The sequence below is a fragment of the Neofelis nebulosa genome, chromosome 3 (genome assembly GCF_028018385.1).
Source record: "Neofelis nebulosa isolate mNeoNeb1 chromosome 3, mNeoNeb1.pri, whole genome shotgun sequence".
Lineage (NCBI taxonomy): Eukaryota > Metazoa > Chordata > Mammalia > Carnivora > Felidae > Neofelis > Neofelis nebulosa.
In genome coordinates, this window is record NC_080784.1 from 95,458,351 (window position 1) to 95,484,460 (window position 26,110).

Consider the following 26,110-nt stretch of genomic DNA (forward strand, 5'->3'; position numbering starts at 1 on the left):
GATGCAAAATATAAATACATCACCCTATATATTTATTTATTACTGTTATACCAGTTATACATATTTTTGTATTGTGTCTACCACATATAAATATAATCATTTTTTTATTGATGTCAATATTTGTGGGCATCCTGTATCATGCCAAATGATAAGTCAAAATTTGACAGAATAGAGATAACAATGAAGTAAATGTCCCAGGAGAATCTAAGAATCAAAAGCAAAAGTGAAAAAAATCCTGGAACCTGATCAAAGTTTCTGGTTCAGTAAAATTGAAAAAAAAATATTTTCAATAATCCTCAAATAGTTTGGGAGAATATTTGATAACAATGCAGTTATATTTTATTTCAAAAAATGTTTAATTAGCTTCCAGGAAATTCTGGCAATAAACTAAAGAGTCAAAAGTTTTTTGGGCCTTGCCTTCAATGAGTATTTTTCCAGAGATAGATTGACATTGATAAAGTATAACTTATTAAATTCTGTTTACATGCTTTAAGCAATGGACTTTGAGAACTTCATTTTTACTTATTAGTAGAATCTACATTTTTTCTTAGATAAAAGATCATTCCAGAATCATTGAAAATGTATTTTAATTGAGCAATATTAGATGTTAGTTGACCAACATTGAAGCTACTGTAGGAGATAGAAATGAGACAAAATCAATGGGACTAAATTATAAATTGAATATACACATTTAAGAAAAGCAAAGTGTCAAAGATTACTTTTGGGGTGAAAGTTTTTTTCTTCTTTTTAATTTCTTTAATGTTTATTTTTGAAAAAGAGAGATAGACAGAGCAGGGGAGGGACCAAGAGAGAGGGAGACACAGAATCCAAAGCAGACTGCAGGCTCCGAGCTGTCAGCACAGAGCCAGATGTGGGGCTTGAACTCACAGACCAGACCGCAAGATCATGACCTGAGCTGAAGTTGGACGCTCAACCACCTAAGCCACCCAGGTGCCCCTAGGGAGAAAGATTTTTAAATGGATAGATGATAATAGCATTTAACAAATCATGAAAGTTGAATAATTCGAACTTTAGGATTCTTTTAAACAAGTACATTCAAATAATTTGGTCTAGAAGTCATAGAGATGTCCTAATTGAATATATAAATTGTGAGTCGGCTGAGCAGCTGAATCCACGGGCATAGGTAAAATGACCTTGAAAGAGAATGCAGAATAAAACAGAACATCATTACCCAGTATTGAGTCAGAGTGACTATTAGTGACCAGCTGATGAAAACATCTCACAAAATACCACTTATGTGGCACAAGCAGAGAGGTAGGAGTAATGTGTTTAGGAAGCCAGGAAAATGTGTTCAGAAACCAGAGGAAGAAAGCATTTTAAGAAACAGAGAGTGACTCTCAGAGTGACTAAGTAATCAAATGATGATTGAAAATATATCTGATCTGTTGGATATTTTGGAGGCTTTGTAACCATAATGAAAACTGCATTAACATGAATATCTGAATGACAGATAGACCTAAATGATATGGGAAGAAAATAGAAATTCAGAAAATGAAGAAATATCTTCCCAAAATTTTGTCTACAAAGACAGAGAGATAATTAAATAACTAAAGCACCAGGGCCGAGTTTTAAATTTTGAAGTTTTTTGGTTAAAGCTTAAATGTGTTAAAACTGATGGAACAGATCCAGTTTATAAGGAGGAGTTGTCCAGAAGAGAGAGGAAAAGAAAGAAGAGATAAGGAAAGATGGTGAGAAAGAGAGAGACAGGGAAAGAGGGGAGAGAGCAAGAGAATGAAACAATACACAATTTCTAAGAAGGCAGGAGGTATTGGATCCAATAGGCCGATAGAAAATTTATTAAGAGATGGAGTTAATAACATCTGTCGAAAGCCAGATATTTTAGCACCATTGAATCATGGCATTTATCATGTAGTGTTTGCCAAATTCATAAGAAAACTATCAGATTTAATTAATTGTTTTTTGAGTTTTTCCCCTAATATTGTAAATGAAGAATTCATTCATATATAGGAATTTAGAAGGAAATGACGGCTGACTATAGAATCAAATTATATTGTTGAAGAGGCAAATAAATAATTAAATAAACCTTATCTATCCATGATCAATTGAACAATGTGTGTTAGATTCTTTCTATATTACAAGTATTGTAGCCAGTGATTGGTGGCTTGTGAGAAACCTTCATTAAAATTTAATCATGTTAAGTTAATATCTCACCTCAATGCACACTTTTACCTTTCTACTATGCATTTTGCAATGTACTTTCAGAGTATTTAAACTCGCATTATTTTATAGATAAGATTCATGATATCTTAGGAAAATAGAAAGGTCAAGTTTACCCTGTTACCTTCTTTCAAATAATATCATTTAAATTTGGTTTATGAAGGAACAAAATTATTAACAAGTATATTAATATTACAGATGATTTTGAAAAAAATGAATCAAGAGTTATGAATGAAATATTCTCAGTGAATTGGCAATTGGATTTTACTTTTCTGGTACTGGTAAGTTCCTGTTTTATTCACACACAGAATCATTCTGAGATAAATGCTGACATGTCACCTCTCCTTCTTTTAGACCAAAATAAAACATAGATTATTTAATATTAAGACATATTTGATTTGCTGTTTGTGATGTTCACTGAGAGAAAAAGTTTTTTTGTTTTGTTTTGTTTTTAGTATTCTCATAGGGTGATTTTCTTAGGGGTTGGAGAAAGTATGGAAACCAAACCTTTAGCCCTCAGCTCCACCCAGCTTCTTCTAGAAATAAGAATAATACTTGCACTCAAATTTTCCATGAATATTATTGGCAGTTTCAATATGTATCTTAAATTAAACATCATAAATGACTGATTTGCTTCACAATAATGTATCCAGATAATTTTTATTCTCTATAACATTAAAAATATTTGAAATAAGAACCTTTTCTTGAGAGAATTATTGTATCAAATCCTCTTTAGTTGGTGCTAGATTCCAAAGCTCGTCCACAACTTCAAAAACTGTATCCTTTTGTCAAGATTTGGGGCCCTGGATCATTCAGTCTACGATTCTAAAACTCTTTCTAATTGCTGGAGTAGAAAATGGACTCTATTAGACTATAAATTCTGTACCAAACTCTTGGGTAAGATCATCCAAAGCTCGCCAAGAGACATTAAGTATAAATCTAACCCGCGTATGTTACCTAGCTTCATTCTGTTTTGTCATTCAACAAAAATATATTGAGGTACTATTTTGTATACATCATCGCTTTAGCATTGGAAATCCATAGTGAAGAAAACCAACACAGCCAGGAGTTTGTAGTCTAGGAGATAAGACATACATAAAATGAAGTGTTGCACATTTCCTAATTTAGCTGATATTATAAAGGAGTAGTACAAGTGCCATGAGCAGATGTTCCAAGTTGCCATGTTCTAGTATGGAGCTTCAGGGAAAGCTTCCTGGGGAATGTGGTTAGATTGAAATTCAAATGTCATTTCAGTAACAGGAAATAAATTCTGCATATATTCTGGGGCAGAAAGGAGTAAAGCACATTAACAAAAGGAGTAAATGGATTTTATTTATTATAAGCAAAGTCTTTCTGTATTTTCTATTTGTAAAACTAGAGTACGCTGATGTTGAACAGCTAGATGGGTAGAATACCATATATATTCAACATCTTCTGATTTCTTGTAACCAACATTATGTAATCCATGACTTTTTCCTAATTTATTAAATTTCATAGGAACCAGAGAATACTGTCCTATTCTGTAAGATAAATGGTTCTAAAGAGTTGCATGACACAGCTCACTGATACAGTCTGTTTTTAACAAGCACAGCCACTCTCCAGTTTTAACCAAAAGCCAATCTGGCAAAGATGCAAGAATGATGGGAAGTCCTTTCTCAAGAAGCTATCCTGGCAGCAAATAAGAGTTCCTAAGAACAACATTGACAGTGAGGATAATGTGTCACCAAAGATCTGGTGCCAGGAAGTAAGATCTATTGGGTGCTCAGAAAAGTAAAAATCAACTTCTCACTGAATGAGTTTTATGGGTATAATTTGGCTCAAAACTTTGAATGTGGCTGATTTTGTGTAGCTCTGATTGGTTAACTTCTTCCTTTCTTGAAGATTTTCTGAGACTGGTTTTCCAGTCTTCTTCACTAATTTAGTTATCTAAACTATCAATTCACTTTTCTGCTTAAATAGACCATAGTGAGTTTTTATTATTTCAGACTAAAGTTAATTCAAGAATTGCCAGCAGGGAAAGATAATGAAGGGGCTAAGAGAAGGTGATGGGGTGTTCTGGCTTTATTGGGGCAAAATGGAAAATCCATCAATTGCTAAGGAGTAGAAAGCTAGCAACCATAACATGAAATGGAAAGTAATTAATTCCTTTGTCACCAAATGTCACCTGGAATGATGTTCTCCTTGAAAATTAAGCTTTAAATATTAGCATGGCTGATACCTTAAAACTATATGAAAAACAAGAAAAATTCAGTAACTTTAGTTGGGCTGGATATTGCTAATAGTGATACACATCATAGAAGACTAAAACAGGACAAAAATATCCCCAAAGACATTTTATTTTAATACTTGAGGTATAGCCTGAAAGTGACAGACTTTCCTTTCGTTGTGACAAAAAGAGTGGGACCCTGAGAAATATAATACAGAAGGTATAAGAACTCCGACTAAAAAACAAAACAAAACACCAATTCTCACAGCGTTTTCCTTGTCAAAGCAAAACCTTCTCCCCTTTATTATGAGAAAAGTATTTTCTTTCTTGAACAGTATGTAACTTGGGTCAAAAGCTAAATTGGAAAAAGCAGTGGTAGCAGATAATCCCTGCTGAGGATGTTGTCTTGTGAGGCAAACTTGGTTCTCCTCCTACACTAACAACTGCTCCTCACTATGTCTATACCTAGTAAGGTGAGCCATATCCCAACATGTGTGTGTAGGAGGGGAATGGTGGTGAGAACTGACAAGAGAATGAAAGCAGAAAGGAGACCAGTTAAAAAGTGCTAAAAATGAACTAAAATAGAACCACAACAAGATCTTGGTAATAATTATACAAATAAATTCTGAGAATTCTGAGAGTAGTAACAAAAAAGAAGGTATTTTGCAAATGGCTCAATCTTAAGTCACTGGTGGACTAAGCTACATGATGTTCTGAGGTTGTTTATTAAATATGAGAAACATAATCCACAATGTTTGGGAAAGACTTTCTTTTGTAGGAATATTTGCCATGTTCAACTAGCTCTTAAACTCTGAGAAATAAATCCAAATATTTTTTGAGATCAATATGCTAAAAATTAAATTTGCTAAAGCCAGTGAGACACATGAACAATTCCTAATATGTATGTTTCCTTCCACTCTTCACTTTCGTTGATTACTTGAATAGAGCTGGGCCGTCCACACATGCTTGCTCAGCTATTAGCAGTGTAAAAATGAGGGAGGCCACAAAAAGAATCTAGGCACTCTGTAGATTGGGGACCAGGTAATAGGGCCTAAGAACGATTTCTCCCAATCCCATTGAATTCTGACATGTAACTCCAAGGAATAAGAGAATTTTATACTCACACTTCGCTTTCCGTGTTGTTATGGAGGCATATTTGTCAGGAAGATAGGTTATATGTCATCTAATTTGATTTGTCACTTCTAATTGTTTAGACCTACATCATATGGACCTTCTTTTGTATTCTTGCCACGGGCAAGGCATGTATGTGTCCACCATACTTCAGTCAGGGTCACCATCTGTGGGCACCCACCACTTTTGGATATCCTACACAGCATTACTTTAACCAACACATTTATTTTAAAGTAAAAAGTAAGGAAATAAGCTGATACCCATCGATATCTTGGTCTTATCATATTCCTTATTACCTAGGAGTAGAATGAAAAACAATTAGAATGGTTATATTTCCCAAAGTTGCAGTAAAGACGTGGAAATGATGTATAGTAGTGTCATGAACACTGAGGAGTACTATACAAATGAATAGCAACAAATAGCAACAAAATAGCAACAAATGAATGGTGCTATGTTTCCCACAGACAAAATAAGGGGTACATTACAACTGGCTGAAGTTCCTAACACACTGGAGGAGTGAGAGAAAAAGATGGGTAGAGAAATGATATGTGGATAGATACATAGATGAGAGACAGAGGGAGAGGAAGGGGGAGAGAGGACATAAATTTAAGTAGCTATTAATCACTTTAGTGTACAGATATTATTTGAGTCCTGAGTCAAAATTAAGCTCAAATAAAGAAACCTCACAAATAAAAATAATACAAACACAAAATTGGAAAGTTCTATCATCTGGATATTTGAAGACGTGGAACTGCTTTAAAATTTTAACCATAGAAAGAATTCATATCTTTTATACAAAAAAATAATAGTATGGATATCTTTCTCATAAAAATACAGGGGTTGCTAATTGGCAACTTCAGGCTCCTCATACCAATGGGTTAGCAAGTAGATAATGAGGTTGCTGTTTTGGTAACGGATTTATTTCTGACTTTGAAAACAAATAGAATTGTTGCTCCCAGATAATGCCAGAGAGGAGATTAGGTGGAATTCAATCTATTTAATGAAATGACTCTTTATTTCCAGGGAAAAAAAGTTAATGTTAGAATCAGTAGAAGCATATGGTTCAGATTCCTCAAAAATAAAGTTTTGTTTTCATCTGGACAGTGACAGGCAAGCTAAAGTGCTGACAAAGTGAATATGCAAATTATTTTTTAGAAGGAGTTATAAACACTACCTTGGTGACCAAGTACAGAAATGAGAATTATAATAACCCATCCTATTCATGTTATTTTATGTGTTATGTATATATAATTTGAATTTATTTCTACATCATTTATCCACCACTTTATATAGGACATTTTGATCATGGTAAACTTGGCTTTTTTTTCCCCATAGATTTCAATCTATCAAGATATAATTAGGATGAACTATGGCTGCAATGAACATCACCAGAGATTCCGAATTAGAATTGAGAAAAACAACTGAGGATGTTACTTTTGGCATCACCAGAGCTTGGTTGTCCTGCTGGGGTTGAAATAAAAGCCAGTTTCTAGGGGTGATATTGGCAGTGAGGCCAAGGATAACACTCAGTGTCAGGTGATATTCGTAGCCTCTACTTCAATGAATTCCTTCCTATTCCCAGTAAGCTATCACTTAGTGAAAGTATTTGCTTGCTAGGAGTGAAGATGTCTTATCTGTCACAGTCAAGGGTTGTGAGGATGAGCGGTTCAATATTTCAAGACAGTCATTCACAGTGATAGAGAAAAGGAAAAACCCTGCTTCTATTCTTACTTCTAATCTTTCGGTTCTTATTTTATTATTTTTTATTATTTATTTTTTTAAATTTTATTTTAAAGAGAGAGAGAGAAAGTAGAGGAGAGGGGGGAGAGAGAATCTTAAGCAGGCTTCATGCACTGCACAGAGCCTGATGTGGGGTTCCATCTCACGACTGTGAGATCATGACCTCATGATCTGAGCTGAAATCAAAAAGTCAGATGCTTGGTTAATAAGGAAGACCTACATATCAGAAGTGACCTGGAAGGCTTTTTTTTTTTTTTTTGAGAGAGAGAGAGGGTGCAAGTGAGCAAGGGGCAAAGAGGGAGAGAGAGAGATCCCACAAGCGACAGAGAGAGAGAGAGAGAGAGAGAGAGAGAAGTGGGGATCACCCAGGGTTTGTGCTTTACCCGAAGCAGGGCTTGTAGAAGTGAACTGGAACTTTTAGTCTTGCAAACCTACAGATTCTAAATGTCTAAAAACACAGGTTTGCGTTTTGTACATTATTGAGTCTGTAAAAGAAAACACTATATTTAGTACATAGATTTTTTTTTAATAAATGGTTTAATTAAGTTTCAAAAGCCACGGAATCTGTTAAAGTGAATTTAAGTTACTAGACAGTGTTCTAATGATTGTAATTTAGGTGGTTTCGAATTAACTAAATATAAGATAATTATATAGTTTTAGAAAATAAGAGTAAGAGGGTCAAGCTGCTTCATTCATTCATTTCTTCAATGCCTACAACATTCCTGGCATTGTTCTAGGCATTGGTTACATAGCATAATTAACATATTTTCGGTCCCCGTGGAGCTTATATTCTCCTACCAATATTCTAGTAATAATCTCTTCATGAACATATGAATAAATAAGTGGATATAAAAGGCAAGTTTTATTGGAAATAAATGGAGACAAAGTATAAGCATCTGTGTCGATCATGTATTTAGACAGAGGTTTTAAGAGAAAAAAAATATTTAAGGAATTTAACGATACATACAGAATTTAGCAATATAAAACCAGAAATTCATTCCCAACACAAATAAGTGAAACTTTCTTAACAGCCAATAATTCAGAAGTAAAATTGGAAGATATTTAAATTTTTCTACATGTGTATTTAAATGTATTTTAGGCAGTTAACACCGGAAAACAGTCCTCATCTTGTTGCAAAACATTATTAATAGCTTCCAAAATTGATTATGGGTGATTTTTAAAGGATGGGCACATGCCATTTTCAGAATTTTGAAGTACATTGCAGAGATATGTATTCATCTGTTTTAAAAGTTGTTTCGGTCCTAATAGGTATCATATGAACTAATGATTTCATATGTATAAATCAGATAGTCTCTCATAAATCTGCTTATGAGTATGTTTAGCCATTAATCAATAACTGTATGCTGATGGGAAAAATTCACTTATTTTTCCATAAGCACAGTTTTCAACTCTAACACTTTTATATAAACTTTTCACTTACAATGGTTCCATTGTCAAATTTTTAAGAATTAAAGAATAACATTTTAGCATAGGGAAATATTCCTTCATCAAGTAAGTATTTGTCACAATGTCAGTCTCCATTGCAGTTGATGTTCTAAAACTTTTATTCTTATTTATTTATTATTACAGATTTTTAATAAGACAAATGGGTACTTGACAGAGAGAGAATCTATTGTTAAATTTTTTTCAGGCATTAATATAGAAATTACCACTTATGAAGAAAATCAATTTGACTATTTTTTAAATTGTAAATGCTCACTTGTCATAAAACCTCAGGAAATATTAAAATGAAAGAAACACAATGATGAAGAAATGTAAGAGCTATAGGAAGGATAAATGTTTTCAAAGATGCAGAGAACCACGTGTAGAAGAGGAAAAGACATCTACGATTGTACATACAGTACTTACAGGGGGAATAATGAAAATAATATAGACTAGAGGGAGAATCAGGCAGAGAAGTGGACCGAACAGGTGCCATCAGGAAAAGGAATATAGCACAGACTTTGCATCCAAATAAACTGAGTTTGTGTCTTAAATTTCTCACTTTAGGGGCACCTGGATAACTCAGTTGTTTTTGTGACTCTTGAGTTGGCCTCAGATCTTGATCTTGTGTGAGATCGAGCCCAGTGTAAGGCTCTGCTCTGGGTCTGAAGCCTGCTTAAGATTCTCTCCCCCTCCCCCACTCAAGCTCTCTCTTTCTCTCTCTCTCTCAAAAACAAACAAAACAAAACAAAACAAAACAAAAAACATGTCATATTAACTTCATGATGTTTAAATGAATCCGCATCTGTAAAGACCTTAGAAGAGGGAATGGCAAACTCCAGCCTGCGTACCAAATCTAGTCTACTATTTTCATAAATAAAGTACATTTAAACACAGCCACATTACTTACTTATTGTCTATGGGTGCTTTCAAACTACAAACTTTCAAATTATACATTTACCTCACCAGAACTACATCTTTCTTTGCCTCAAAACCACGAATAGATTTTAATGATTCTAAAAGCAGACAAGGCTTCTACATTCATTATATTCTACATCTGTGATAACGTCCTGGAAACCACTTCAGAGGAAATGGACACTAGTTTGGTAGCACAGGTGCAACTATTCACAATCACCAGGGATTTCTTGGTGAATCCAAGATAGAAAATCATGCAAGTGGGTCTCACGAGTAATATTAAATTCATAACACATTAATCTTCTTTGTGCTTTCAGAGTCAAAATGGTAATGCATCTCTTTTAAGCTTGCTGTCTATTCTAGAAATATTGTCAATACTAACAAGAATTTAAAATGTTACCACATATAATACACCGACATCAGAACAGAAAAAGATTATGCCATCTCCTTGAGATTTGCTTTTAAGTGAAATCATGTTCATACTGAATTTAATAGAAACAATTTCCTAACCCCCCAAAAAAGGTTTAACAATATTATAGACATGATGTCAATAGTTAGCAGTGTTGAGCAGAATTATAATAATTATAATAGTATTTTATTAAAAGTTTATTCTGTGGCAAACTTTACTAACCCATCATAAATGAATTACTTAATTTTTACTCATGATTATATTTTGAAATTGGTATACTTGTTATACATATTGTACACTGTGGACCTAAGACTTAGAGAGGTTATGCAAGCTTTCCAAAAACATAGAGCTAAAAATATCAAAGAATCAGAACTGGATATACTTTTATTAGATACGAGAGTGCAAACATCATTGAGCTATACTTCCTTTGTAGAACAAGGCATTTCCTTCCATGTGTCTTCTAAACATTTTTAAGTTCTTACTCACTATGTCAAAAATTCCTTATTTCATTTGGAGAGTTTATGTTAAAAATACCTCAAGGATAAACTCTTCACAGTATACTGAGCTTTGGTAAAAACAATAGGCTGCTTGGTAATTTTGTATTGCTAAATTACTTTTACTAGATACCAATTTATAAAAATGTATGTGAGGTATAAAATATTAAGTTACAGCAAAACTGACCCATTCAAAACCCAGTTAAGAAAGAAAACACTATAGGTAACTTTGAAGAATCCTGTTGGTTTTTTTTTAACTTTTTAAAATGTTTATTTATTTTTGAGAGAGAGGGACAGAGCATAAGCAGGGAAGGGGCAGAGAGAGAGGGAGACACAGAATCTTAAACAGGATCCAGGCTCTGATCTGTCAGCACAGAGCCCTACACGGAGCTCGAATTCATGAACTATGGGATAATGACCTGAGTTGAAGTCTGCCACCCAACTGACTGAGCCACCCAGGTGCCCCTGAAGAATCCTGTTCTAAATGGACATATCCAGTCTCTCCCATTGTCTCTGTATAAAGAGATAACCATTCACTCCAGTTTCTTTAGATAAATTGATAAATAGAATAATATAATAGATAAATAATGTGTATCACAATTACCAAGATTTTATGTCTATCTATCTATCTATCTGTCCATCTATCTATCATCTATCTATCTATCTATCTATCATCTATCTCTCTTTGGGGGATACAAATCTATATATAATCTTGTAGTTACTTATGATATTATGTTTTTTAGCCTAAAAACTACACTATTAAAATTCCATTTCTTTCCACATGAAAACTAGTTATTCTCCCACTCTAAACAAACAAATAAGACATTTGTAAAATATGCAAACAAACTATTTTCAAATATTTCTCAACATGCATGCAGGGCTATGATCCCTATATAAAGGCAAACATATAAGGAAGCATTATTTTCTCAGGTTAGAAGCAATTTCTAGACATTAGTGTAAAAATTGGAAATGTAAGTAGAACTGGGCAATTTTGTGGACTTAAGGAGTCAGAAATTAAAATCCAGGGAGGCCGAGGCAGCTAGATTTGCAAGATGTTACCTCAGAGAGGAAGGAGTTACACCCACTTTGATACCCTTTATATGAATATGTCACATAAACTTCTTCAGGTTTGAAGTGTCCTGTAAATTCTTCATATGCATGTGGAATTTCATAGTTTTAGTTGCACAACTAACCAGGCATGTGGCAAGCAGTAGCAATCAGGAATTCAAATGAAAGCTAAAATTAAACTCACAGTGATTTGTCTAATGTAAACAACTCAACTGATGAAAAACTTGAATAAATACATACTTTGTAGGCAAGGCCAGTCATACATGTGTAATAAGACAATGGCCCCTTCTGCTGCCAAGCCCCTGCCAAATTCCCTGGATTCTGTTTAAAAGGTGAATTTTAATTTCAGAATCAGCTTTTTAAAAAATCCAACCATTTGGATTTCATGTATTGATGCAATTAATGTCTAAACAGTGTTGACAGATGTCTAAAAGTACAAGGTCCCAGAAAACTCTACTTTATTAATGTCACTGATTGTTGAATGAAATTGTAAATTATGATAGCATGAATATTTTACGTATTATACATAGACACATATATATATATATTTATATTATGAAGTGCACATACATTTGTATATATGTGTACAAATTGTACACAATCCATGTTTATATATAGAATATCGGCTCCACAATTATCGCCTTATTCACCAACATTTGTACCTAGTGTTTTGTCTATAACATTTCATAAATTGATATACTTTTGCTTCTCTCTCCATCTCCCTCTGTCATTCACTCACTTATCAGATACAGAAAGATATTAATAGACAAATATAACTCACTGTTTTAAAGAGAACATTTTAGAGAGAAACATCATTAGTCAAGTAGTACAGTTGTGCCTGTAGCCACCAATGAACTAAAATCCTTACATATTCATTGTACAGCTTAGTTGTCCTATGTGTACTGATAATTCTGAAGCATTTGTTCACATAGTATATTGCGGTTTGTCACTGTTTGTTAACTTGAGATTTCCAATACTAAGTAACTAAAAAATAAATATTTTAATTTTATACTTCTTAATGTTGTAAACTTATTTATATTTTATAGTTTATAAAATACATTGATGAAATTGTGCAAACAATATTTTCACCTAAATTTTCATATCATAGGATTCTGATACTTATTTATTCAATAATATTTTCTACTGTTAAACTATATGATAAACTGTAAAAATATTTGTTCAATAGTACTTACACGACAGGGATATTGGCAGGCAACATTTTAATAGAGATGACTAATTTTTAGGCAAACCAGTCAACAGTTGCATTATTATTGAAGAAATATTAAATGTGGAACAAAAACTAAAAATAAGAGTGACCTTTTAAAAAATTATAACACTTATTTACTTAGAATTCTAAGTTAAAAACTTATTTTGCTTATCCCTTTGAACAACTGAGTGAGTGAGGCATACACGCTAGATTACATTAGCCCCATTTTTGCAGACAAGAATGGAAACGGTATTCCTGTATTTAGTATAAAACAGATCTGAGACAGAAACTCTGGGCTTTCACACTCACAAATGCTCTTTTCCCGTTGCTTGTTGATACATCGTTTTTAAGTAATTTGATTTCACAAGGCTTTAAAGTATAAGTGTAGGTTCTAACATCTATTCCTAGCAAGTTAACTCTTGGGCCAACCAACCTAATTAATTCCCTCATGGGCACATTTTAAGGCATTGTTATACTTAATTTTTTCTATATTTATTTAAGTAATCTCTACCTCCCAACATGGGGCTCAAACTCACAACCCCAAGATCAAGAGTCACATGCTCCTCCAACGGAGCCAGTCAGGTGCCCCCAGCATTGTTATACTTCTAACTCAACCTCACAGCTATATTTGAGGGCCCCATGAGCCAAAGGTGCAGTAAAGCTTATCTTAAGGGATCAGGGGGCACAATATTTAAGCATGTTTTCAAGTCTTACCCTATGCCTGGCACACCCTCAGCAACTACTCAGATGTCAATTGAGGAAACAAAGTGAAAAGATCAGAGGAAGGCCCACCTAGGAGTTGGACGCTGACGATAAACACAAGCAGTATCAGATCCTCTTTTTAGGTCCAATGTCTCAAGGAGCCCTAGTGTTGGTCTACTACATTGTTACCCACAGGTTAGAGAGCAATAATACTTTTGGAGTCTAGACTATGCAAGGAGAGAGTCCAATTAAGACTGCCTGGGGACTAAAAGACCTAATAGTACTAATTTCATCTATGCCAAACCAAGAAACTACCATTCTGAAGCCCAGCAGAAATAAATGATGGGCATTTCCCTGAGGTAGGATCAGGGGGCTCAGGAATCTACCACTCTGTTTCTAGTAGGAAACACCGAACTGGCTCCAAGGGAATAAACTGTATTGGTAAGCTTTGGTCTTGCACAGGACATGAAACCAGAGGAGACTAACAAGGTTAGGGCCCAGGTGATCAGTCCATATAGTGCCGGACTTCCTCACATAAGGTGCATGAGTCCCTAAGAAGGTCTATGTATGAACTTCCACACAAAAATTTGAGTGTGTCTATTTTCCTGGGAAAGCATCCTTCCCTTTTCATAGACTCAAGAATAAGTAAAATCCTGAGCTAGAGAAAAGGACTAAGCCAATGACAGGCTAGGATAAGGAAGCCACCAGATGTACTTCAGTGCCAGCCAAATCTGTGAACTCGCAAATCTGTCACTGAAAAGTTAGAACGTGGATTCACGGCAGAGACAACAGAGTGGTGTCTTTGTGTTCTTCTTTGTAATTGTATTTCAAGTTCCTTCCAAAACAGGGTCCTGGGGACCCCCAGTTTCAAGTACGTTCTTGAGCTTGGTCCACTGCTGTCTTGTATTCATGCTTAGGAATTCATTTACCAATGTTAATCCCCAGGCTGGAGATGTGACATAGCAGGACTCCCTCTTCCATGGCATGAGTCCTTTGCTGAATTCAACACAGAAAACACACTGGAACTTTTCCTTGGAACTGGGCTGTGATGAGAAGTGCCTGCCTGGAGCATCATCATTTTTTCTTTGGCCCCTCACTCTAGTTTCTGAAGATAAAGCAGAAAATAACAATTCTAAAAGATAAAACACATGCCTCCAATGTGCTGTGCTTTCAGATATTCTGGGTTTAATTCAGCTGCCTAGAGAGCTGATTGATGCGTTCACCTTGTTAGGCAGCTAAGCCCACTTCCATGAAGAAGCCCACTCTATTCCTGGTAGCATGACAGGCCACTGAGAGATAGAAAGTACATAAGAACTCAGAGGTCACGTGGAATTTTTCCCCATAAAGGCAATTTCATGAAAGAGGTCTTCTAAGAAATAGCACCATACTTTCCCAGGTACTCCTCAATCACTGTGTTGTCTATCAAATAGATGGTTTTATTATTTTTTTAAGTTTATTTATTTATTTTTGAGACAGAGAGAAAGAGAGAGAGTATGAACATGCACATGAGTAAGCAGGGTAAAGGCAGAGAGAGAAAGAATCCCAAGCTGACAGCATGGACCCCCACACAGGGCTCAATCTCAGGAACACCATGAGATAATGACCTGAGCCAAAATCAAGAGACATTTAAGTGACTGAGCCAACCAGGCAAACCAGGGATGATTTTATTCTTGATCTTGGCTTGTCCACATTTCAAAATGAGTTCCCGGAAAGAGTTCAGATTTGGAAATCCCTAGTTCACATAAGTTTCCACTATATGCAGCATTTTTATGGTCTGGTGGGGTCACTCTGACAAAGATACCACTGAAAATCTGCAGGTGAGGCTTTACAATGGTCCTCTACACCAGTGAACTCACTCTTAATCCTTTGATGTGTACAACAAAGGCCAAGGAATGTTTATCTGGCACTTCCAAGCCATGAGGTTTATTTCTGGTCATCTAAGTCACATCCTGTCATGTTGCTGCCTCCAGGAATCATGTAGGAACCATTCCAGTCATTTAAACTTGAGCTCTTTTCCTCTCTTCTGCTCTTTCTTGTCCAAAAGTGCCTGCTTTGCTTGAGTGGCTTTAAGGACCTGATAAGCCTTCCTCTTTTTCAGGAGAGTGTCTGGAACCAAAGAGATCTTTTTTCTCCACTTTTGCTCCACCATGATTCTAAAGCTGCCAAGAGTGAGCTTTTAATGATGTTATAGCCCACATGGATTTAGTCATCAGCATTCATCTTGCAACAGGGCCATAGAAGTCAAGTGACTACAATAAGAGACGGAAATCATTTCCCAAGTTCTTACATTTTCTTTTCCTTCTATAATGCATACCTAAGAAAAAGAGATAAAAGCAAACTTTCCCCCTTTTCTCCTTCATCACTTTCCAGATTTCATCATTTTACAAATTTTATTATTTCTATGTAATTAATGAACTGTTTTGTGCTTTGGTAATTATCATTTGAGCCTCTTATATCTAAACCTTTTTATACTCCAAGAGCTTATGCAAGACTTTAATTTTATACTTTTTTATTCTAGTAATGTGGGAGTAATATTGCATGCATTTCACAGAATACTGAACTCCAACCAATTTTTATGTGCCAAAGATGATCCTGTCAACTGTGTTAAATAACAGTATTGTTTTTAATGTAATTTTTAAATAACTTAGTAAAAGTTAAGCACATAGAATAGAGAACAACCATAAGAATATAAATCCTGAGGGCTTTTTAAATATATTAGTTGGAATATTATGTGCAACAGTTAGCTGTTTCTATCAAAAAACAGACATATTAAAATAAAAAATAAGTTGGAATAAACCATATGGATGAAAATTTCTCATCTGTTAAATAAGATTATCCCAAATAAAATATTTATAACACTTAACTGTTTTCTTTCAATACAAATGGATTCTAGCAGGTAAAAATGATATAAGCTCATAATGTTCACTCTGTGAAAACTGAGTAAAATACCAGAAACATAAGTAAGGAAAAAATACAATAGTATTTCATATGAAAAGGACTTAAATATATGGACAAGGATTTAAAAAAAAACTGTCTCAAATAACAGAAAATGGATATACATCTTTTATTTATTTAGCTCTGACCAAAATTATGTATTTCTTCAGAATTACAACTTCGTCTTAACAACACACTTTTATTTTCAATTGGCTTATTCTCATGCTTTTGTTTCTGACCTTCGAAACATATCTTATTGTACCCATGCAGTAGTTCTATTAGGAGAAACATCAAAAACAGCGGTGTTCAGCGGGTCTTTTAAAAATTATACTATTAAACAAATAACATGAAAAGACTAAACAGATCAGCTAACAATGAGGTACTGGAAGCCAGCCAGTCTTCAGGCAATAAAGAGACGGTTATTAGTTCACTTGCCTACTAGGCTGAAGATTTACAGGGAATAAATACAAATAAAATCCAAAAGCATTCCTGTAAAACATTATATACAAAAGGTGAAATGGGGGTAACTAACAAAGAGAGAAAGCGTAAACATTTAAAATATATATTGAATTATGACCTCTAGCAATATGACAATGTTATAACCTGCTTGGCAGGAATAATGGCACGCAGAATTACCAAGCTGCAAAAATAGAACAAAAAAAAAAAAAAGGAAAGAAAAAGATTGGCCATGTTGAACAAAGACATTAAAAACAACCGACTGCTTTAATAAACATAATTCACAAACAAACATGCTAAAGAAAGAGTAGCTTCTCCTGCCATACACAATATATTTTATATATGAAGTGATTGAGTTTACCTTGGTCTTTCTTTTCTTATGCACTTAACAAATGCCCTTCTAAATATAGATAGATTAGATAGATAGACAGACAGATAGATAGATAGATAGATAGATATAGATATCCGCTACCAGAACTCTGCATTCTATTCTGGAGTGAGAAAATTATGATGTAATATGATATATGTTTTTTTAAATACTTTTGTTCACTTTTCTGTTAAACAACTAGAAGGAAATATCCAATTGGTTGTTGAATATGTAGCTCACAAGCTTGAGCAAGTGAAAATCATGATGACGATGGTGATAAAAGGCATGAGCATGAATTAAGAACTGAGAGTGAAAGTAAGAGTGAAGTAAGAATTGAGCCCTGTGATACATCTACAGGTAAAAAAAAAAAAAAAAATAGAATTAGAAAAAAAATCCATAAAATAGAGACTAGACAGAACAGAGGCACAGACTGGGAATAAATGAGTAATATAAAAAATAATAACTCTTTGGACCTATTTAGGTGAATCAAAATGTTGCAAGTTTTGAGTTGCACATAATGCACTAGAGGGCTCTATAGCAGGTCAAGGTCATGGTTAAAATTGCACTCTTGCATGGGCTATGTCAGCCAGCCAATCCAATGATGTTAGAGCTATATCGACTATAGATGAGGTTGTTATATAGAGTCTAACACAGATTGCAATAGAAGACTCACAGAGCGGACTGCTGTGGCTGAGAGAAAGGCTGTGTCTTATGTAACAGGAACTATTCAACATTTTCAAAGCAGAACCTTACTTGTTACCAAACTCTAATAGACATAGAGCTTCTGATCAAGTGGCCAGCCTCAGGAGTATATGAAAGGAGCTGACCATAAAAAAAGCAATATTCTCAGATATAAGGATCCAATATGATGTAAATGATACTTTTGAGATAAGAACTTCATGTGTAAAGAAGGCACAAGTAGATACTATGAACGAGTGGCCTAGTCTACCCCATCACCCAACTCTGTTACACTGATGCCCAACCTCATGGAGTTTCACCATGCAACTGGTGAATGATGAAAAAACTCATATCCAGTTGACAGATGAATAAGGTTCCCATGTTAGAATAAGCTGAAGATAAATTGCTGCCACACTGAAGCCATATTCAGGGTGGATCTAAAGAATAATAGTGAAGGAACATTTTCCTAGCATGCAGATCAGCAGGAAATATACTTGATCATTTAATTTTCATAGGAAGATAAGATTCCCAACATACGGCTATCCTTGGATTCCTTTTTAAAAATTAACTAAATGGATTGTCTTTTCTCCTTTTTTGTATGCAGGGCCTCTGTCTGTACCGCCAACAGAAGATTTGCAGAATTGTTATTTATTGCCATGAAATTCTTCACAAAATTGTCTCACATCTAGATGTCTTTAGGTGAAACACCATGGAATTTATTGGTCACACCGTATTTCATAGACTGAACTGTTCTGGTCCAATGAAATGATTAAAGACCCCTAAAAGACTACCGAAGGTACTAGCATCCTGCATAGGAGGGATAATATCCTCTAGAACACAATATATATAGTATGTATGTATTATATATATGTAATTTTAAGCTCATCTTACCACTGAGGCACTGGCTGCCAACCATCCACTATGGCTGATGCAGTATACATATTGAAAAAGTAGTATGTGGTGCTAGGTTTCCCAAAGCTATGGTTTAATGAATTAATGGAAATCAATCATTCCCTTTGACTCAATTATACAAATTTTACTTCCTATCCTGATAAACACTGGCTGTGCTGGATTAGAGGTCCTAGTTCCTTGGAGGGAAATTTCCACCAGCAGAGAGATTAAGATTTTACTAAACTTGAAGTTGTAAGTTATACCTGATCACATCAGTCTCCTCATACTAGTAAATATGAAGAAAATAAAAGAAGGAGGTACCTGGGTGGCTCAGTCGGTTAAGCGTCCGACTTCAGCTCAGGTCATGATCTCGCAGTTCATGAGTTCAAGCCCTGCATCAGGCTCTGTGGTGACAGCTTGGAGCCTGGAGCCTGCTTTGGATTCTGTATCTCACTCTCTCTCCCCCTCACCTGCTTGTGCTCTGTCTCTGTCTCTCAAAAATAAATAAATGTTAAAAATTGATTAAAAAAGGAAGGATCTAGTGGTACATTTAATTTTTCCTCATAGCTATGAGAAACTAAAGTAGATTACTAAACAATAGAAGAGAAGATTAATAGGTTATTTTTGGACTTCCACATCTGATAAAGATTGTGAATAGGCAATTGAAGAAATCAAAGCCGAACAAAAGCAAGTTACCCTGAGGTAACTCAGGCTCCCTGACCTCAGGGAGAAAGTCTTGGCCATCCCTGTGGTCTAACTAAAATGTTTATTGTCTCTAAAGGGAACTGATGAGGAAGAGGAAGATAATATCAACAATGTCTTCAGGGCCAGTTGCCATAGCAAGAGCTTCAGCTTGTTATCCCCCTGCATTGAATTGCTACCTGGAGATTGTAGCTTGTTGCCACCTTGAGTGTGTGGTGATTGCTTGGATTCAATGGACAGCAGATGCATATGTGAACAGTTCAAAGGATAGACTGTGTTAAATCTTTGCCGTTAACTGCTTCACATCTTCTCAGCCTCGATCCTGATTACAACCCCAGATAAAGTGCATTTTTTTCTGTGCAAGATTTTATTTGTTTTGTTTATAGAGATTCAAGTACACACCATCATTTCTTCCTCACAAAGCTTCTCTAACATCACATTGTGGTTCCTAAAGCGGAGTGCACTCCCTTGGCCCTCTTAAATGCGCAAAATGAAAATGTAGTGTCCTTAACACAAGGGAACAACTCACAGTTAACTGTAAAGGAATCTAAGGAATAGATGTTTCTACTTTTAGTTTTCATCACAAAAATTTTTGAGATGTTTTTGATACAATTCCTCAGAAGAACCAGCAAAAATAAGAACTGGTCTCCTATGGTAATTGCTAACTCAAGAACAAATCCTACATTTGTATTCCCTCCTTCCTGGTTGCCTTCCCCTCAGTCCCCGGCCTGCTAACTGAAATAAAAATTTTTGTCTCAGGTTCTGCTCTGGGAAAGCCAACCTAATCAAGCAGTCATCATACTAGAAATGTATACATACCTAATCTAGATAAGAGTAAAACAATCTTTTGTTTATGAAAACCTTCAGACCCTGGTATATTTTTAAAATTGTGATTAAGCATAAAATTTTAAACATACTTTAATCAATTGTCTCTCCAAATACGGTAGAATGCATTATAATTCAACCATTTTTAGCAGGTATTTGCTAAATATCGGCCACATAAGAGGTCTTATATAAGTCAAGACATACTACTTAATACTATTTCCAAAGTATTTCCTTTAGGAGATTTCAATTATGTTTCCTGTGTCATCAATTATTCTTAATGGATAAAATATAAAGTGATGATGAATTATTTTTAAAGGTGTAGGAATAAAAACAAAACAAAAGCAAAAAGCAAAAACAGCAAACAATTAAGCATAAAACCGAAACTGATACCACGACTACCACTATATCCACCCCGACCACCACCACCACAAATCTTATTAGCTAGTGAAATGTTTTGATGACTAATCAGATACTGACATATTCACTGAAGACTCAAAATCATATTTTCTATGAATAATGAAAATAAATTATAGCTCAGTTCTATATACTTGAAATCGGTGAACACAGAACTATTTTCTACCAGTTTTAATCAAGAGAATGAAAGCGGATATAAATAAATAAAACACACACACACAAACACGCCAACCTTTAAGGGTGCCTGGGTGGTTCATTCGGTTGACTGAATCTTGACTTTGGCTCAGGTCATGATCTCACGGTTCATGAGATCGGGTCCTGCATTGGCTCTGTGCTCAGCATACAGCCTACGTGGGATTCTCATTCTCTCTCTCTCTCTCTCTCTTTCTCTTTGTCTCTCTCAATGCCTCTCCTCTGTGCTCACTCTCTCAAAATAAGTAAATAAACTTAAAAAAATTGGGGGGACAATTTTTTAAAAAAGAATAATTAAGATGTTATTTCTTTATATTAATTATAAATATTGATTCTAAATTTGGTTACCGGACAGTGCTTTTATTTATTTTTTTCAATTTTTTATTTAAATGTTAGTCAGTTAACATACAGTGCAATACCGTTTTCAGGAGTAGAATCCCTGTAAGTGATTCATCACTTACATATCACACCCAGTGCTCATCACAAATGGCAGTGCTTTTCTTCCCCAGTGAAGACTACATCTCCAGTATGGTCCTATCAATTGGCTTATTATATATTTTTATTGAAAAAAAAAACCCCTAATTTCTCAGAGTTGAAAGCAAGCAATAATACTAAGGCTTTTAAAATCGGAGACAATGGGGTGCCTGGGTGGCTCAGTCTGTTAAACATGTGACTCTTGATTTGTGGTTTGTGGGATCAAGCCCCATATTAGGCTCTGCAATGAGCCCAATTATTGACATTGGCACTTCAAGGTTAAGTTACCAAACTTTGCACTATTCCAATTCTGTCAGTAAGTTGACAATTACATCTGGAAATTTGAGGCCAATGTGCATATATTTTGTTGATATACAAACTGATTTCAGTAAAGGGTGAAAGTGAATACTAATATAATGCAGTCAAGATTATTTCACAGAATATAAATTGACCTAAAATAATTAATATACGGACATTCCTTAAAATATTAGAGTTAATAGAATTTGAGTTACAGGTGTAATAGATAGAGGTTGTAATGAATAAATTATTATAAAGAAGAAATAATGATTATTTTTTGAAAAATTCACCCATCATTTATTTCAAGTGATATTTATTAAGTGCCCATTATGTGCCAGATTGGGTCCTGAGGATATCATGGTTAAGTAAATGGCTCTTCTCTTTAAGTCATTTATAGATAAGTTGAACTTATGTCCAGTTTTCCCAGGAACGTGCATATTTATGTCTGCTTTAAAATATTATTTATTAACAACTCTTTTTGCTGTCAAATGTACCATTGTATACATTATAATATGATTACTCTATTTGCAAACCTGATAAAACTCTTATATAGAGAAATATTGAAAGAAATTTAAGTCACTAAAGTAGATCCTTTTTTTTTTTTTTTAAAGTAAATTAGATCTTTAGTTCCTTTTATACTTTCAATCTTATCTTACCTGCATCTACTGAGGCAACTTCTTTTAAACCGCAGTGGAAGCTGAATAAATATCTGATTATCTATCAACAGAATCAATCTTACACCACAGAAGTCAGTAAATTAATTTCATCCAGCGGTGTTAAATCCTGTTTGGAGAAAACTGTATAAAGAGGATTATGACAACATATTATAAATTGACTGTAAATAAACTTGTAGCCTTCTCACGGGGAAAGACATATTTGCTTTTACAAATGAGTGTTCTATCATGCTCTGTTCCCCTGTTTTAGATAAAACTGAGATATAGGGTATTTATCATTAGCACTTTGTAGATGTAGAATGTATTTTAAAGATATTTATTAAATAAATACTCTTTTGAAAACAACACAAAGTCCTAAGATGTAAGTCTCAATATAAATTGAATTCTATAATGTGATAGAACAGGAGTGGAGTCCAGATAATTAAAAAAAAGTTTGCTCAGAACTCCAAAGAAATAATTAAAATTTCTCACTGGCCTAAAACATTATTCTTTAACTGTGCTTAGGTTGGATCTATCTACTAGGAAAGGAAAAAAAAAAAAGGAGACGTTTTGATAATTCATTTTTTAAAAATTCAAATCACCACATAACATTTTGAGGCACAGAGGTATTAGAAACACATTTTGCTAATTTAATGAAGTTTTCACGTATTTACAAATACGTAAGAGAAATATAAACAACAATGAAATCTATTTCTCCATAGAGATAGTAAAGATAAAAATTATAGCTCTTCAAATTACATCAACAATAAACTCTCAAAATAATTTGTTTCTTATTCCTAATGAACAAGATATTACTAATGAACAAGATATTACTAATCCTAATGTAAATAATCTGAATACTTTTGCTGCATATTTAAGGAAAAAAAAGCTTCTATCATATTTCAGAGTGGGGAGAGAGTGGCAATGGCTTCTTCACCACTCTTCCTACACATAATTCCTCTCCACCATGCTTCGTAAAGTGTATTTCGTATAGTATATGCTCATTTAATATTTGATGGATTTTGAAATTTAGAAAATAAACTGAGAAGAATAGCTGAGCATTTGTGGTTCTCTTGGGGAAAAATGAAATGATAAAATGGATACAACAGACTTGTCTCTACATTTCTAGATTTAAAATAATAATAATAATAATAACTTTGCTAATTCTGGTAAAATGCGTGAATGGAACTAGATCATTTTCAAACTGTCTTACACTGTTATTTTTTAAATGACTTCCTTTCCTTGGGGGGAAAACAACAACAAAATTTTTGAGTTATGTTCATCAAAGAGACCTGGGAAGTGCCACAGCTTGCAGCTGAATTTAAATGGTTTATAAGGAGATAACAACATAAAGGTTACGATTCAAAATTAATTTTTTATAATTAGCCAAGAGGATTTTTAATTGCCTTAAAGATAAATATTATAGTGTGCTACCTAAGGCAAAATGAGTTTCCTTTTTGAGATTAACCTTTTTTTCTATATTATTTACTAAGATTTTCAAACATTTATTAACAAATTTCTATTTAAAGGTCTGAAACTCATTCTCAAAACAAAAAAAATGCATGTTGAGTTAAAAATTCATGTGATTAAAGTCATATTTATTTATGTATATATAGTAGTATCAAAAATACTTAATAGACAATACATTTTGTATAAGCTTATGATTTTGAGTGACAAGATAATAGCAAATTAAAATTTTTTCCAAATAAAAACTAAAATCATCCTTCATTTTTATGAATCACAAGGTAATTATTTACCAACTTTACAACAGTCTACCTATCTACTAATCTAGATGAATAAATATAAATATATCTTCATGATAGTTAATTTTCTGTGTCAACTTAAAGGGTGTTTTTTGATGAGGTCAAAATTTAAATCTGTGAATTTTGAGTAAGGTAGATTGCTCTCAGAAATGTGACCTCATCCAATCAATTGTAGGCTTGAATAGAAAAAATAATAATAATTTGAGTCTTTGAGGAGCACATGAAGAAATTCTCCAGATGACTGACCTCAGATTTCATTGCACCACCAGCTCTCCTGAGTCTCCAGCATTCAGCCACACTGCTGATTTTGGATTTTCTAGGCAGCAAAGTAATGTAAGCCAAATCCTTAAAGTAAATGGATAGATGATAGATATAGATAGATGATGATAGATGATAGATAGATAGATAGATAGATAGATGATAGATAGATGTGAGAGAGAGAGAGAGAGAGAGAGAGAGAGAGAGAGAGAGAGAGAGCGCTGACCTTTGAACCATGTAGAGTTTAAGGGCACTGAACCCCCATTATGGTCAAAATCCATATATAACTTTTGACTCCCCCCAAACTTAACTACCAATAGTCTACTGTTGACATCAAACCTTCCCAATAAACAGCTGATGAACACGTATTTGGTACATTATATGTATTATATACTGTATTCTTACAATAAAGTTAGCTAGAGGAAAGAAAATGTTATTAAGAAAATCATAAAAAAGAGAAAATGCATTGATAACACCGTGCTGTATAAGTGGACCTGTGCAGTCCAAACCCTTGTTGTTCAAGAGTCAACATATACACACATAAGTGTTGTACATAATACATATATAATATAATATAATATAATATAATATAATATAATATAATATAATATAATTATGTATTATATAATATATATTAATTTTGTCTTTCTGGATAACCCTGGCTAATACACTCTTCAAAATCAATGTGATTTAAATGATATGTATTTACAGAGACATTATCTCTGACCTTATAGTAGCAACATAAATGATTACAATATGAACAAAAATTCAATCACAATGCCATCAAAAGGAATTTCTAGATAAATTTCTTAAATCAAAAATTTTATTTCTCATCCTATGCAGACTATCATAAAAAAATAATCTGACCTTCACAATAAAGCAAGTTCCATCACTTCTTCATCACAAAAAATGTGGTGCCACACTAAGCTAATTTTTATTTTGTTCCAAATTGATTTTAATAAAGTTCAGTTACAACCTTTGTTAGTATGGATATAATATTCTACGTTGTGTTAATAAGCAGCTCTAAGACTTAATGGTCTATGAAAAGAAATTATTTTTCTATCTCATGCTAAATGTCCATTGTGAAATGAATGCACCCCTACTACAAAAAGAGAGATAAGTTTAGGTAAGAGAGATAAAAGACATAAGGTTAACTGTGAGCTTAAAGCTTTAGAAGTGACACATATTCCCTTGACACAAATTTTATTGGCTAAAATGATTTACATGACCTCTCTTGATTTCAAACTCCAAGGATGTACAGTTCTCTTTCTAGATGGATCATCACAAATCACAATTACTAAGTCTGAGATAATTGGCAGCGATGGAAGGATTATCATTCTGCAGAAAGAGTCACTGCAAATTACGCTGCCAACATTGACATTGATAAGGTGCAGCAGTATAATCCTTCCCCAAGAGGAGCAGCAAATATTTTGAATCGTAATACAATACCACACCTATTTGGTGTCAATCTTGTAGAGAGAACTGCACACATTGTCAACAGACAGAGGTAATGGAAAGTGATATATTGGTGTGTTAGAAAGATATTTTTAAGTGAGTGGTGTAACAACAAAACAGTAGAAGTGTGAGTTTTTTGGGTAGTAATAAATATCTTGTCTCTAAAATATTAAAATATGAACCCAAAAATCATACCTCAAACAATGCTATTTTAAAGTCTCCTGGAATCAATAACCT

At 34.0% G+C, this 26,110-nt stretch overlaps 1 pseudogene; it reads right to left on the reverse strand.

Moving 5' to 3' along the window:
- Positions 1–14,699: 14,699 nt before the first annotated feature.
- On the reverse strand, positions 14,700–15,663 carry LOC131506139 (large ribosomal subunit protein uL30-like; annotated as a pseudogene).
- Between the last annotated feature and the right edge of the window lie 10,447 nt (positions 15,664–26,110).